Below are 15,614 nucleotides of genomic sequence, written 5' to 3' on the forward strand. Positions count from 1 at the left end.
CAACCCTAAGGCTACTATAAAATCACCAGGCTGTGAAAGGAAAAACAAATAAGGATAGAAGAATACAAAACCAACCAAAATCCATTAACTGAAAATGAATCAGCAAAGAAAAATTACAAATTGCATGTAGAAATCAAATATTGAAGGGCCAGAGAGATAGTATAGCAGGCAGGAAACTTGCCTTGCCTGTGGCCTACTGGAGTTTGGTCCTCAGCATCCCATATTGTGCCCTAAGCCCACTAGGTGTGATCCCTGAGCACAGAGCCAGGAATAAGCCTTGTGCATCACTGGGTGTGGCCCCAAAACAAGTGAAAAAAATTAAATAATGCCAAGGAGAGCAATAACTGAGCAATAACACTGTTTCCATCTGAGATTCAATTAATTGTGTAGACCAATCTAACAAAAGTTTAAAATAAGTATTTTAGAATGATTGAATACGGCATTATTTTAAGTACCTTCTTCCACAAACAGTTTATATAAGCCAAAAAATAAAAACAAAAACATTTTTGAATCTCTGGCACCCATGAGCACCTCCTCCCCACTCACCTACTATAAAGGGAGGAATGAGGGAGAAATATCTTAATTAAAAGTCTACATTCAGGACTAGAGAGATAGTACAGTGGTTAGGCACTTGTCTTGCATGTAGCCAAACCAAGGTTATTCGATAGTACCTCATATGGTCCCCTGAGTACCACCAGTAGTGATTCTGGAGAGTAGAGCCAAGAGCAATCCCTGTGCATCACCAGGTGTGACCCCCCTCAAAATTAAATTAAAAATCTATATTCATAAGTATACAATTCAAAAGAAACAGAAATTAGACACTCTTCTTTGGCCATCCAGTACTCTCTGGCATCAACCAGCATCAGCAATTTTCCATGTTTATTTTCAGAGATTCTTTACTCAGAAAAACAAGTATGTGAATAGAAGGGTAGATGGCTACCCTTTTAAATTCTGTAATTTAATTCAATGAAATTAAATTCTGTAATTTAACTCTTTTGAGTTATGATTTATGTTTAGAAAATATTATCTCCTAAGCATAAGTATCTATGACTTTTTTACATGTATCTACAATATGTAATCATTCACAACCCACCCAAGGTCCCTTGAAAGCATTTCACTAAATCTCCTGCTCATTTCCCTACCACATGCCTCAGTTTCAACAGATAGTATTTCCATCATTGGAAATACTTCAGTGGTAGAAAGTCTGTGAAATTTAGTCATGTGAGATTCCTCATGTTGTATGTATCTCCCAGCTTAATCCTCTATATTTCTGAATAACACTCCACCACAGACAGATGGAATGGTATACATACATTCTGTATGGTATATTTATACCTTAATTTCCTTACCCATTCACCCATTAGGGAACACTGGGGTTATTTCAAGCTGAGATTACCATGAATAAAGGTTCTATGAACACTCAAGTCTTAATATGGACATAACATGTTCCATTTTCTTGATAATGCCTCCAGTTACTCTGCATCCTCACCATGACTGAGGATCATAATTTTTTTCAATTCTAGTCACTATGGTATTTATAAAATGGAAGCACATGGGTTTCTTTCATTTTCATTTTCCCAATTATTAATATTATTTAATATCCTTTTATGTTTGCAACTGAAAAATATTCTTTGGTGAACTGTCCATTCAAATCTCCCCATTCTTCTAGTTATTTGTTACATTTTAAGTTATAAGCTTTTTATAATTCTAAATATAAATCCTTTATCTGTTGTTCTTGGTTTATATTTTCCCCCAATTTCACTTCTTAACAATATCTCTTGATAACAACTGCTTAAGTGTTTATAAAGTTCAATTTATCTTTATCTTATGGTTTAAGATTCTATCATTTGGGGGTTTGTATTTAAGTCTATTACTACACCATATCTGATGGCATTCAGACAGTAGGCAACAAATCATAGAGAAAAATATATAAATATATGCCTCTCGGAGAACCCGGCAAGTTACCAAGAGTATCCCACCCACACGGGCAGAGCCTGGCAAGCTCCCTGTGGCATATTCGATATGCCAAAACCAGTAACAACAACAGGTCTCATTCCCCTGACCCTGAAAGAGTCTCCAATCATTGGGAAAAGATGAGTAAGAAGAGGCTGCAATCTGTCAGGAGAGATGAAGTCATGAACTTTGCTTATAAATGGATAGACGTGGAGAGTATCATGCTAAGTGAAATGAATCAGAAAGAGAAGGACAGACATAGAGGGACTGCACTCATTTGTGGAGTATAAAACAACATAACATGAGGCTGACACCTAAGGATAGTAGATACACGGGACAGACAGACTGCTCCATAGCTGGAAGCCTGCCTCATGAACAAAGGGGAGAAGGCAGCTGGAATAGAGAAGGGATCACTAAGAAAACGATAGCTGGAGGAATTGGATGGGAGATGTGTGCAGAAAGTAAATAAAGGAACTAACATGATAGCCTCTCAGGGTCTGTATTGCAAACCATAATGCCCAAAAGTACAGAGAGATTATGGGGAATCATGTCTGCCATGGAGGCAGGGGGAGGGTGGGAAGGGGGGGTATACCGGGGATATTGGTGGTGGGGAATGTGCACTGGTGGAGGGATGGGTGTTTGAACATTGTGTGATTGTAACCCAAACATGAAAGCTTGTAACTATCTCATGGTGATTCAATAAAATTTAAAAAAAAAGAAGAGGCTGCTATAATCTCAGGGCTGGGAGGAATAGAGACATTGCTGGTGCCCGCTCGAGTAATTCAAAGATCAATGGGATGACAGTGATACAGTGATATTTAAGTCTATATTCCACTTCAAATTAATTTATGTACTGATATGAGGTGAAAGGCAACATTCGTTTTCCCCACCACATATAGGCATTATTTCAACACCATTTGTTGAAAAGATTGTCATTTCTCCTTTCCAATTATGTTTTTTACTGCCTTTGTAAGCAATAAATCAGGAGTTTGGAGAGACAGAATAGGAGGTAAGGCATTTGTCTTGCATGTGACTGATCCCTGGCACTGCTGGGCATGGCCCAATCTCCCCAAATAAGTTAATAATGTATCTGTGCTTACTTTAATTCTCTTGATAGTCTAGTAAGCTCTCTCTATTCCAATACTGTGTAGTATTGAATATTATCACACTTATATTAAGCCTTGAAATCAGGCAGAAGTCTTTTATTATTCAAAAGTGTTTCATTTGCTCTGCATCATAAGTTTTTTTTAAGCTTTTTTTTTCTTTTGAATTTTATTTTTGTTTTCTTTTTTGCTTTTTGAGTCACACCTGGTGATGCTCAGAGATTACTCCTGGCTCTGCACTCAAGAATTATCCCTGGAAGTGCTGGGGGACCATATGGAATGCTGGGAATCCAACCCATGTCGGCCACATGCAAGGCAAACGCCCTACCCACTGTGCTATCACTCCAGCCCCTTTTTTAAGTTTTTAATCTAGAAAATGTATCTTCCAAATTGCTTCCCATTAGTACATTACAACTTAATTTTTCCTTGTTTTCCATGGTGTACGCATTCCAGAAAAGGAGTTTCATAATAATTTAAACACTTTCACAATGATGGATATGCAGACTATTTCCTATCCTTTGCTATTACAAACAATGGCCTTTTCCATCTATAAGTTCACACATGTGGGAATATAAATCTGCATTAGAACTGATGGATTAAAGGGTATTTGCATTTTTGTCAAACTGTTCCACACAAAGATTATACCATTTACATTAGATCACTTTTCAATTTTGATGAGTGAAAATATACTAAATATAATTTTTTTCATTTTTATTACTATGAACAGATTTGAGTAATTTTTTATGTCATCTGCATTTCCTTTTCTATAAATTGTTTTGTTAAAGTGGTTGGCTTGGGACCAGAGAGATAGCACAGCAGGTAAGGTGTTTGTCTTGCATGTGGCTGACCTGGGTCTGATGTTTGGCACCTTTTATGGTTCCTGGAGCACCACTAGAAGTGACCCGTGGACCAAGAGCTAGGAGTGAGCCCTGAGCACCACTAGGTGTGCATCCTCTCAAAAAAAATTAAAATTAAAGTGGTTGACTTTTTTGTTGAAGTTCTTTATATATAGCTGAAATTAATTCACTGCCTATAATACAAATTGTAAATATTTTTCCAGTTTATTTATTGCCTTTTCATTTTGGTTTTCGTAATTTCACAACCAAAAATGTGACATAAAATAATAATTTTTTCTTTTTAATTCCTTACTTTGATTATATTTTTAAAGATCCCCATTCTGTTTAAAAAGTATTTTTATAGCCACAAAAATTTCTCGGACACTCATTCCATCTGAGACCTCCAGGACAATCTCAGAGCCAAGTGGCTATAACTCCCACCCTAAAAAAAGCCCTGGCAACCACTCCCATACCCCAGAGCCACACTCATGCCTTCAGCTGGACTGCCCAGTAAAATATTCTGGATTTTCTGAAGCAACATCTCCAAACTCTAAAACACTGACGTTCCATTAGTAGTACACCAGATTGGATGGAATGTAAAGTAAAAGTGAACTGAGCTTGACTAACAAAAATGTTAATACAAAAGGCTTAATTTGCCATAACAGTTTAAGAACAGGACATGTTGTATCTCTTAATGTCCCATGAAGAGATACAACAATTTTCACAAATTTTCTTCTATGGAAGTATTTTTTGATCATCCTGTTAGCCATTTAGTGGTAATGAGCAATATGAAATAAATTATTGTGGGCCTGCTCTGGGGGGAAACTTGGGTGGTTGGGAAAATAGAGACAGTGGTGGAGGGAAGGTGATAGTGGTGGTGGGATTGGGGTTGGAATATTGAATGCCTGTAACAAACTATCATGAACTGCTTTGTAAACACAGTGTTTAAATATAAAGTGGTGGGGAAGGCATTTTACAGTATCATTTTCAAAATACTTATTACATCATTGGCTTGATACCTCTCTTTTTTTAAAAAAAAATCCCCATTCTGTTCTGATGGCAATTAACATGAATCATAAATTTTGTATAAATCCCAAACAAGTTTTCCTATATATTTTACTGAAATATCCACCTTTTCCCATTTGACATGACCTCTTAATTACTATATCAAATCTGCATATATTTGAATCTCCTTGTGGATTTTTTAATTCTGTGCATCTACTTATTAATGCAATTGTAAATTTTTCATTAATGAGTACATATTTATAAGAATGTTTACTCTGCTCAGATTATTGATCACTTTGATCACTTGACTTCCTGTTAATCGGCGATTTGCTCGAGCAGGTGCCAGTAACGTCTCCATTTGTCCTAGTGCTAGTGTAGCCCAATGGCATCTGTTCGCTCTAGGAATAGGAAGAGCCTCAAACCGACCGTTCAGGTTCTTGATGAAGAAGTCTGACCATCTGGTAGGTGGGCGGCCACACGGTCTTTTGACATCCCATGGAATCCAGTCAGTAACGGCTCTAGTCCAGTGGTCATCTCCAAATCTCATTATGTGTCCAGCCCATCTGATTTTTGACGCCTTGGCAAACAAAACAGCATCCTGATTCTTGACCATTGACGGAGGTCCGGATTCTTTCGTTTGAGTGAATGTGATACTCCAAGCATAGCTCTTTCAATTCCTCTTTGGGAGACCTGAATAGCGTTCTCATCCTGTTTCCGTAGGGCCCAGGTCTCTGAGGTGTATGTTAATGCAGGAAGAACAGTGGAATCAAAGAGATGTGCCCGGAGCCGGAGGTTCTTCATCCTCTTATCTATTTCTTCGACGTTCTTGAAGGTGTTCAAGCCGCTCTCTTCCTCCTGTGCAACTCAGGTGCCAGGTCATTCATCATGTTGACTTCTCGACCTAGGTACACATAACTGTTGCATTCGGAGATGGTCATTCCGTTGAGAGCGAATGAAGAATCAGGAACAAGGCTGTTTCTCATAAACATTGTCTTCGTAAGATTCAGCTGTAGTCTGACCTTTCCACACTCACAGTCAAAGTCAGCCGGCATTTGTGACACTTGGCTGATGTTTGGTGTTATTAAAACAATGTCATCAGCAAAGCGGACGTGGTGTAGTTGCCGACCATCTATCTTCACCCCCATTCCTTCCCATTCCAGTTGTCGCATGATGTTTTCGAGGGTGGCACTGAAGAGTTTCGGTGAAATGGTATCACCCTGCCGAACCCCTCTCTTGACATCAATGATTACTTCTCTGTAGAATGGTGAGATCCTGGTAGTGAATCCGCAATACAGCTCATGGAGGATCTTGATGTATTGGGCTTGAATGCCCTGATTGGCTAGGGCTTCAATGACCGCTTCCGTCTCAACAGAACCAAAGGCCTTCTTTAAATCAATGAACATTAAACAGAGCGGCATCTTGAACTCCCGAGAAACCTCAATGAGCTTGGTTATTGTGTGGATATGGTCGATGGTGCTGAATCCTTTGTGGAACCCGGCTTGCTCGCATGGTTGTCCATCATCTAGTGTTCTGCCAATCCTATTCAGGATGACTCAAGCAAACAACTTGTAGACAACAGAAAATAAGAAGATCAGGCAATAGTTGCCAATGTCGTGGATGTCTCCCTTCTTGTACACTAGTACAGTTCTGCTGGTTTTCCATTGGGACAGAACCTTGCATTCAGACAGGTAGCGTGTGAAGAGCCGAGCCAGCGTATTGATGAGTGCTGATGGCAAGTTCTTCAGGTATTCAGGTCTGACCTTGTCTGGGCTGGGTGCTGTTCATTTCTTAACCGAGGATATGGTGTGTCGGATTTCGGAAGGGAGAACATTGGGAACGACATATCCATCCTGTGGAATTTGGTACGTGGGCAGGTGGACATAGCTATTGAAAAGATCTGAGTAGTAGTCATGGATAATTTTCTCCATTGCCATTCTGGAAGATGTGATAGGTCCATCAGGACGCTGGAGGACAGTCATCTTGGTCTTGTAGTTGGCGAAGGACAGGCGGGCGTCACAAATGCTTTGCTCAAATTATTGAACTCCCTTTATTACTTGTCTTTACCAGACTTTGGCTATTTTTGCTTGTTAATTCAAAATAAACACTAGATAATGACCACTTGAGAGCCTATATTCAATAAGTAGTTAACCTGCTTCGATTATTCTTTATGTAGGAGGGATATAAAAACACAACACAATTTTACATTTTAAAGTTTTGTACTTATCTAGATTTTAAATGCAAAAGTAACTATGAATAAGAGGTGTTTTTTTTCCTTTTAGATTTTGGGTCACTCCTGGCTCTGTACTCAGGAATTACTCCTATTGGTGCTTGGGGGACCACATGGGATACCGGGGATTGAACCTGGATTGACTGCATGCAAGGGAATTGCCTTACCCACTGAAGTCTCTCTCCAGCCACATGGGAAAAAATCACTTAATCACTTAACTTCCCATTAGTCGTCGATTTGCTTGAGCGGGCGCCAGTAACGTCTCCATTTGTCCCTGTAGCGTGCTAGTGTAGCCCAATGGCATCTGTTCGCTCTGGGAACAAGAAGAGCCTCAAACCGATCGTTCATGATCTTGACGAAGAAGTCTGACCATCTGGTAGGTGGGCGGCCACGCGGTCTTTTGACATCCCGTGGAATCCAGTCGGTAACAGCTCTAGTCCAGCGGTCGTCTTTAAATCTCATTACGTGACCAGCCCATCTGATTTTTGACACCTTGGCAAATGAGACAGCGTCCCTGATTCTTAATCGTCGACGGATGTCAGAACTCCGGATTCTTTCTCTCATTTGAGTGAAACGTGATATTCCAAGCATAGCTCTTTCTATTCTTCTTTGGGAGACCTGAATAGCGTTCTCATCCTGTTTGCTAGGGCCCAGGTCTCTGAGGCATATGTTAATGCAGGAAGAACAGTGGAATCAAAGAGATGTGCCCAGAGCCAGAGGTTCTTCATCCTCTTAGCTATTGCTTCGACGTTCTTGAAGGCGTTCCAAGCCGCTCTCTTCCTCCTGCGCAGCTCGGGTGCCAGGTCATTTGTCATGTTGACTTCTCGACCTAGGTACACATAGCTGTTGCATTCGGAGATGGTCGTTCCATTGAGAGCGAATGGGGCATCAGGAACGAGGCTGTTTCTCATAAACATTGTCTTCGTAAGATTCAGCTGTAGTCTGACCTTTCCACACTCACGGTCAAAGTCGTCCGGCATTTGTGCCACTTGGCTGATGTTTGGTGTTATTAAAACAATGTCATCAGCAAAGCGGACGTGGTGTAGTTGCCGACCATCTATCTTCACTCCCATTCCTTCCCATTCCAGTTGTCGCATGATGTTTTCGAGGGTGGCACTGAAGAGTTTCGGTGAAATGGTATCACCCTGCCGAACCCCTCTCGACATCAATGATTACTTCTCTGTAGAATGGTGAGATCCTGGTAGTGAATCCGCAATACAGCTCATGGAGGATCTTGATGTATTGGGCTTGAATGCCCTGATTGGCTAGGGCTTCAATGACCGCTTCCGTCTCAACAGAACCAAAGGCCTTCTTTAAATCAATGAAGGTTAAACAGAGTGGCATCTTGAACTCCCGAGAAACCTCAATGAGCTTGGTTATTGTGTGGATATGGTCGACGGTGCTGAATCCTTTGTGGAACCTGGCTTGCTTGCATGGTTGTCCTTCATCTAGTGTTCTGCCAATCCTATTCAGGATGACTCAAGTGAACAACTTGTAGATGACAGACAATAGGCAGATGGGGCGATAGTTGCCAATGTCATGGATGTCTCCCTTCTAGAACAGTATTATGGTCCTGCTGGTTTTCCATTGGGACGGAACCTTGCATTCAGACAGGTAGCGAGTGAAGAGCCGAGCCAGTGTATTGATGAGTACTGACGGCAGGTTCTTCAGGTGTTCAGGTCTGACCTTGTCTGGGCCAGGTGCTGTTTGTTTCTTTACCGACGAAATGGTGTGTCAGATTTCAGAAGGGAGAACATTGGGAACGACATATCCATCCTGTGGAATTTGGTATGTCGGCAAGTGGACATGCCTATCAAAGAGATCTGAGTAGAAGTCATGGATAATCTTCTCCATTGCCATTCTGGAGGATGTGATGGATCCATCAGGACATCGGAGGGCAGTCATCTTGGTCTTGTAGTCTTTGAGGTCTTCCTTGATCGCATCTCTGCACTGCTTTGCGAGCTCGGACGTTAGCTTGCGGTTGCCTGAGGCATGCGCCAAACCACGCTGGCGAATTAGCTCAAGAGTTTTCGAAGACAGGTGTTTTTTTGTGGCTATCTCTCTCTTGGCGTTCCAATGATCAAGTACGACATCATTGGTCTGACCAAGACAAGAAGGCACGAATCTCACCATGCCGTTTTCGGCACTGGAGAAGAATTGTTCCTCGGAACATGCAATAAAAGAGGTGTCGAAGGCGTCGGTGTCCTTGTCAACACAAACTTGGCCATGAGCATTGATTCATTTGAATGCCTAACAACCCGAATCGGACGTTTACATTTGAATAGATTTGGCTCACTGCCTGCAGTTTCTATCTTCGTTGTCTACGCACCAACATCTCATTATGATGAAAGAGAAATCGAGAAGTTCTACATGGAGCTGGAAAAGTTCTATAAAGAAGACCACATCTTCTACAAGATCATTGTGGGTGATTTTAATGCCAAGATAGGACCGAGAAGATCAGCTGAAGAACTTCACATCGGGACCCATGGCCTAGAATGGAACGAACAGGGTGAGAGACTGTCTGAGTTCATCATGTCGACCAGGACCATCCCTGGTAACTCACAGTTCCAGAAGGCAGAATCTAAACGTTGGACATGGGAGTCCCCCGGTGGACGATTCCACAACGAAATAGACCACATCATATTCAATCGAAGGTTTTGCCTGACCGATGTCGCTGTTGTCCCAAAATTTCGAATGGGATCAGACCACCGTCTCCTTCGTGCAAAATTCTACTTCACAGAGCAGGGAGAAAGGGCTGCAAAGTTCAAAAAGAGAACTCCCAGAACGACCACCAACTGGGAACTCTTTGGCACTATTGCGGCAACATGGGAAGATGCCATTGTTGACAACATTGACGAGGAATATGATCGACTGGTTCAGCACCTCCATGAATATGCGAGGAATGCCAAGAGAGGGGAAAAAAATTTTTTTTAACTTTGATAAAAGACAAAAAAAAAAACTACAGCAAATTATAGGGCCAGAGATGTACTATGGCAGAAAGGGCACTTGACTTGTATGTGGCCATCCTCATTCAATCCTAGCACCTCCTAAAGCACATATGGTCCCTCAAGCCACTCCAGAAGTGATCCCTGAACAGAGCCTGAGTTCTAAGTGCTACAGAGTGAGGTCCCAAAACAAAGACAAATAAAAAGTACAGAAAAAAATAAATCCAAATTGCCTGCTTCGAAAGAATATTAATTAGTCAAAAATGCCAGCAATCCACAATAAATATAAACACAAATGAATTAAACATACCTGTTTTTTTAAAGGCAGATTATTAGATTGGCCTTTGAAGCACAATCCAAGAAAATACCAATTATGTCACTCAGGTGACAAAGTTTGAAACTATAATAATAAAGAAGAAAACTAGAATAGTATTTCATACAACACTTATCAGGGAGGGAAAAGGCTGAAAGGCGAACAGCAGTCAAAACAGAATTTAAAGGGCGATGGGGCTGGAGAGATAATACAGAAGGTAGGGCACTTACTTGCCTTGCCCAAATTTGATCCTTGACACCACAGATGGTCTCCCGAGCCCCATCAGGAGTGATCCCAGAGCACAGAGCCAGGAATAACCCCTGAGCATTGCCAGGTGTGGCCCAAAAACAAAATAAAGGGTCAGAGAGACAGTACCAGGGTTAAGACACTTTCTTTGCTTATGGCTGACCCATTTTGATCCCTGGCACCACATATGATCCTTGAGGGCTTCTAGAAGTGATTCCTGAACACAGAGCCAGGAGTAAGCCCTAAGCACAGCCGAACGTGGTCCAAAAACCACGAAGAAAAGAATTTAAAGCAAAGATGATTTCTAGAAATCATCTAGGAAATAGAAAGGGTGATATAATTTATACAGAGGGCCGAATTGTCTTCCTAAAATAGAGAATCTGTTTCTGGCAGCAATGCAGGGACGTTATTCCCAGCAAGCATTCCAGTGTGGGCAGAATCCTGTTTATATTCTTGTTTTTATTTGCCATTTGAATAAGCAAAGATAAAGAATCGTTCGTAGTGTAATGTCAAGATCTATATTCTCTTCAAACACAGCAGGGAGTACACAACTGAGCAGAGGTTTTGTGATGAAAGGGCAAGTCCCCACAGCCAGAGGAACCCAGAGCTCCTGGATGGGGGTTCCTCAGCCAGCGGGCAGCCCCCAAGGAGCAGGACCTGTCCCTGCATTGAGCAGGCAGGAAATGCAGCTCTGCCCGGGTCTGAGCTGAGCCCCAACAACGGGCCACAGCTGCTGTCTATTAATTCTTCAGTTTATTTAATTTCCATATGGCACAGTATTTACTTTCCATATAATTGCCTGCAAATTGCTGGGCCCAGGGACCACAAACAATAGAAGTTCTCTATGACCACTACGAGGGACCAACTGCCCTTGTTTCACACTAATTTTTTATTAGAAACATGTCTGTGTCTGGGATGGAAGAGCGAGCACAGGGCTTAAGGGACATGTCCTGCATGCAGCCAACCCTTGTTTGATTCCAGCATCACGCGCCCCCGGTCCCTGAGCACCAAGTATGGCTTCCTCCCCACCCGCCTCTCCCTCGCCTCTCATCCTCCAGAATAGCTGGCAGTGTGGGCTGTGTCTCCACAAGAGAGATGATATAACAGGGCTTAATAGGCTTCCCTTAATGTGTAAAACCCTGGGTTCAATTCCTGGCACTGCCCCCAAATAAAATAAAACAAACACTTGTTGGGGAATTAGATAAAGCAAGTGATTTTCTAGAGAAACTCTTGTTATATTATTTCTGAAAAGAGAAAAAACATATATGGGTGCCTCCCACATGGTATTTTGATGAAGTTCTTTAGAGAATTCTAGTCAGAGGCCTTAAACTTAGATTAGTGAGCTAACAGAGATAAAGCCTGAAGTTCATATTAACAGAATGGTAAGGGCTGAAAACAGTAGTAATTTCTCATTTAGGATGCTTTATGTAATAAAGACTTTAGAAAACTAAAACCCAAATCATTGTGATTAATATGAGCAAAAAATTCAGATTCAATGTTTCTTTTTCTTTTGGTGGGTAGGGTTAGGTTTAAGCTGCATTTGGCTGGCTGCTCCTGGTTCTGTGTTCAGGAGTCACTCCTGAGGTGTTCAGGGAAATTCCCTTTGGTTCATGTGGTACCCAGGCGCAGCCACATGTCAGGCAAGAACTTTGACCCGTGTGCTATCTCTCCAACCCTCGGATTCAATATTTCTAAGTCACACTGTGGAAAAAGTTTATGTCTAGTTATAGCAACAAGCACTACAGCAAAGAGAAGACGCTCCATCATTTCAAGTAAGGCGAGATCCAGGCAACAGCATTCCAGGGCAGACTGGGCTCCTGGTTCCCGAGCTTTTGCTGATGCAGCTGCTCTTGCCTGACGCTTTAGAAAGGCTTTTTGATTTATAGTTAAAATTTAAAATTACCCAAGAGTTTTTAAAGCAGCACAAAAGCCATATGCCTCTTTCTGTCATCATCTCAGATTCTGCTTTTGATTTCTGCCTACATTTTTGCCTGCGTGTCTGGAATCAAGGTATGGACTAAAAGGGGGGGGGGGGGGGGAGAAAACACAGCTTTAATGTGCAAAACATCACCAAACTATGTGAGGCATTTTAAAGTCATGATTCGAAAATGACACAACTGGGGGGTGGGGTGGGGGTGGGGAATAACCCTTTGGTTTCTATAATCACATTCAGGAAACAAGATGTAGAAAATGCACGAACATTGTTTTAGTGTGCACGGACATTTCTACTTGCTTCCCCTGCACGAGATGCATTCTATTACCAGAATCTGTTCACATGCAGAAAAATGAAAATAGGGACCCTGCTTGCTAAAGGCCAAAAACTAGATTTCCTTAGGTCTTCGCTCCTAGAGGTATGTTCCTAATGGAAGCAATCAGTCACTGGAAGGTTTCTTTCTCTTCTGCTGGTTTTGTTTGAAGGCAGTCACCAAAATCTCTATGAAAGAATATCAGTATCTTTTAAATTCTGCAACAAGGGGATTTTTAAAGCAGCAAATACATCTCTGGCAATTCTGAGTCAGCTCCCTTTCTTTGTTAGTTTTCTCCAATTATTTTTATTGTGATAAACATGAAATTCATAAAGCTTACAATCTTGAACATTTTAGAGTGTTAATAGTATTTTTAATAAATATTAGTAACCTTAGGAATAGCAAAAAATCTATCAAAATACTACTGCTTTTTAAGTATCGCTGTTAAATTATTCTACTGTCTCAGGAGCAATGTTGTAAAAGGTTGTATGCTTCATCCTCAGCATAAATATTTGCCCACTGCAGTGCCTGTGGAGTTTTTTTTTTAAAAAAAAAAAAAACACAGTTCAGTCATTTGGAGTCACCGTTAAGAAAAACAGAATAGATTTTTCTTGAAACACTAAAATCAGAAATTCTATACAACCCAGCATGTTTCATCCTACATATTACTCTAAAGGATAGAAAAACACAAATTTGAAAAGGTATCTGCACCCTTTGTTCACTGCATCATGGATAACAATAAAGAAACTGTGAAATAGATTCTCAAGGGAATGGTGCTCAGTAATTGTTAAAAAGATGAAATCCTGGGGACTGGATAAAGATAATACAATGTATAGGACACTTGACTTGCATGCACTTCACCTGGGTTATAGCCCTGACGCCCCATATGGTATCCCAACTCTGCCAGGAGTGATTCCTGAGTGCAGAGCCAAAAGTAAGCTTGGAGAACACCTGGAAGTGGCCCAAAAATCAAACAAATAAGATTAAATATTGCCTTTTCCAACAATAGGGTTAGAGATTCAAGGTGATTTTGTGAGGGAAAAAAAGTCAGAAAGGCAAATGTAAATGCCCAAGTGGTTCCACTCATTTACAGGCTATAAATAAGAAAAATAAAGAACAAACATTACTCTGAGACTTTGAAAAACAAACTGAATGATTACCATAGGGGAAGGAGTTGTGGGTGGGAGGAAATAGTAGAGGGGATGGATTTGATATGGTAAATGCACTAGAAGTAATGTGGAGATTGGAGTAGGGTCTATATTTTGCTTCCAAACATAGAGTGTTGTAAACCAATGGTAAAGCAACAAAGATATTTTGAAATATATATGATTTCATAATTAAAAAAAGCCAATTCACTTGTGTACCTAGTACCTAAAATTCACTGAAGGTTGGAGCACACCCAGCAGTGCCCTGGACTATCCTAACACCTGGTTCTCAAGGACTGTAAGTGGTGCAGAGCATCAAACCAGGATCTGCCTTATGCCAAGCAATCATACCCCTGGCGAGTACTCTCTCTCTCTGGTCTCTCAAATTATATGTCAAGGTCTAATTTTACCAAAAGTAATACACTTGGTAAATTTACTACCCTCCCCACCAAAATCACTACATTTGCCAAATCTTTTGCTAAAATGTTACCCGCTACAGAAAGATGACGGAGTTTCACCTCTTTACTCATCTTGTCTTTGAAGAGTGGGGAGTAGATAGAACCAGGATGCAAACAATGTTAGGAGGGGAAGCAAGACTAGATGCAAAGCATCCAGAGTTAGCTCTTTGAAGCCTCAAAAGCTGACATACTAGAGAATAAAGCCTACAACTTTGGACTCTAAAAAACATAGTACTATGAAAGTAACAAGTGGCACAAACAAAATACAGTTCTAAAATGTGTTTCTACCTCTATGAGTTCTGTTCAGAGATATTACCAAATACATACCTGATTCGTTAAAGGTTCTAACTATTAAATGCTACTTACCCTCGATGCCAAAGTAAAATACAAATCAATCATTAAACGTGTTAAAACAGCACCAAATTCCTTGAAGTTGTTCTTGGAGAATTTCCTCCTCTAATTAAAGGCTGGAGCAATAGCACAGTGGGTAGGGCATTTGCCTTACACGCGGCCAACCAGGGTTCAATTCCTCTATCCCTCTCGGAGAGCCTCGCAAGCTACTGAGAGTATCCAGCCCACACAGCAGAGCCTGGCAAGCTCCCTGTGGTGTATTCGATATGTAAGAGTAACAACAAGTCTCGCAATGGAGATGTTACTGGTGCACCCTCGAGCAAATCGATGAAGAACCGGAAGACAGTGCTACAGTGCTACAATTAAAGGGAGGATTAAAGAATAGAGAAGGTGTAGAAGAACAATGCAGGGGTAAGGCCCTTTTATTACATATCAAGAAGTCAACTTAGCTTAAAATTGAGTCATTGTGTACTGTTTGTCAGATAAAAACAACCATTCTGGCATGTTCTAAATTACACAGCAATTCTAGCCAGGAACAAACCAACACAGGCCAAACTCAAGAAGAACTGATGATCAAACACAGCCAACCATGTACACTCAGGAGAATTTCCCTAGTATCTGTCTACAAACTCCAGTGAGCTCAGATCTCAGCTATAAACTGTTTCCAAGGAAAACCATCAAAGATTCAGTCCTTTTTTTTGCTATTCATTCACAACAAAAGATATTTACAGAGATTTGACATCCTTTGACATGATGTCAGTTGCAACACATAGCATATCCGTTATA

General features: G+C 41.0%; 1 protein-coding gene across 2 annotated transcripts in view; it reads right to left on the reverse strand.

Annotated features, from left to right (window-relative positions):
* METTL24 (methyltransferase like 24) overlaps positions 1-15,614 on the reverse strand; it is a 125,970-nt gene that overhangs the window by 47,531 nt on the left and 62,825 nt on the right. The window lies entirely within an intron of this gene.

This window comes from Sorex fumeus, unplaced genomic scaffold, assembly GCF_029834395.1.
Source record: "Sorex fumeus unplaced genomic scaffold, SorFum_2.1 ptg000054l, whole genome shotgun sequence".
NCBI lineage: Eukaryota > Metazoa > Chordata > Mammalia > Eulipotyphla > Soricidae > Sorex > Sorex fumeus.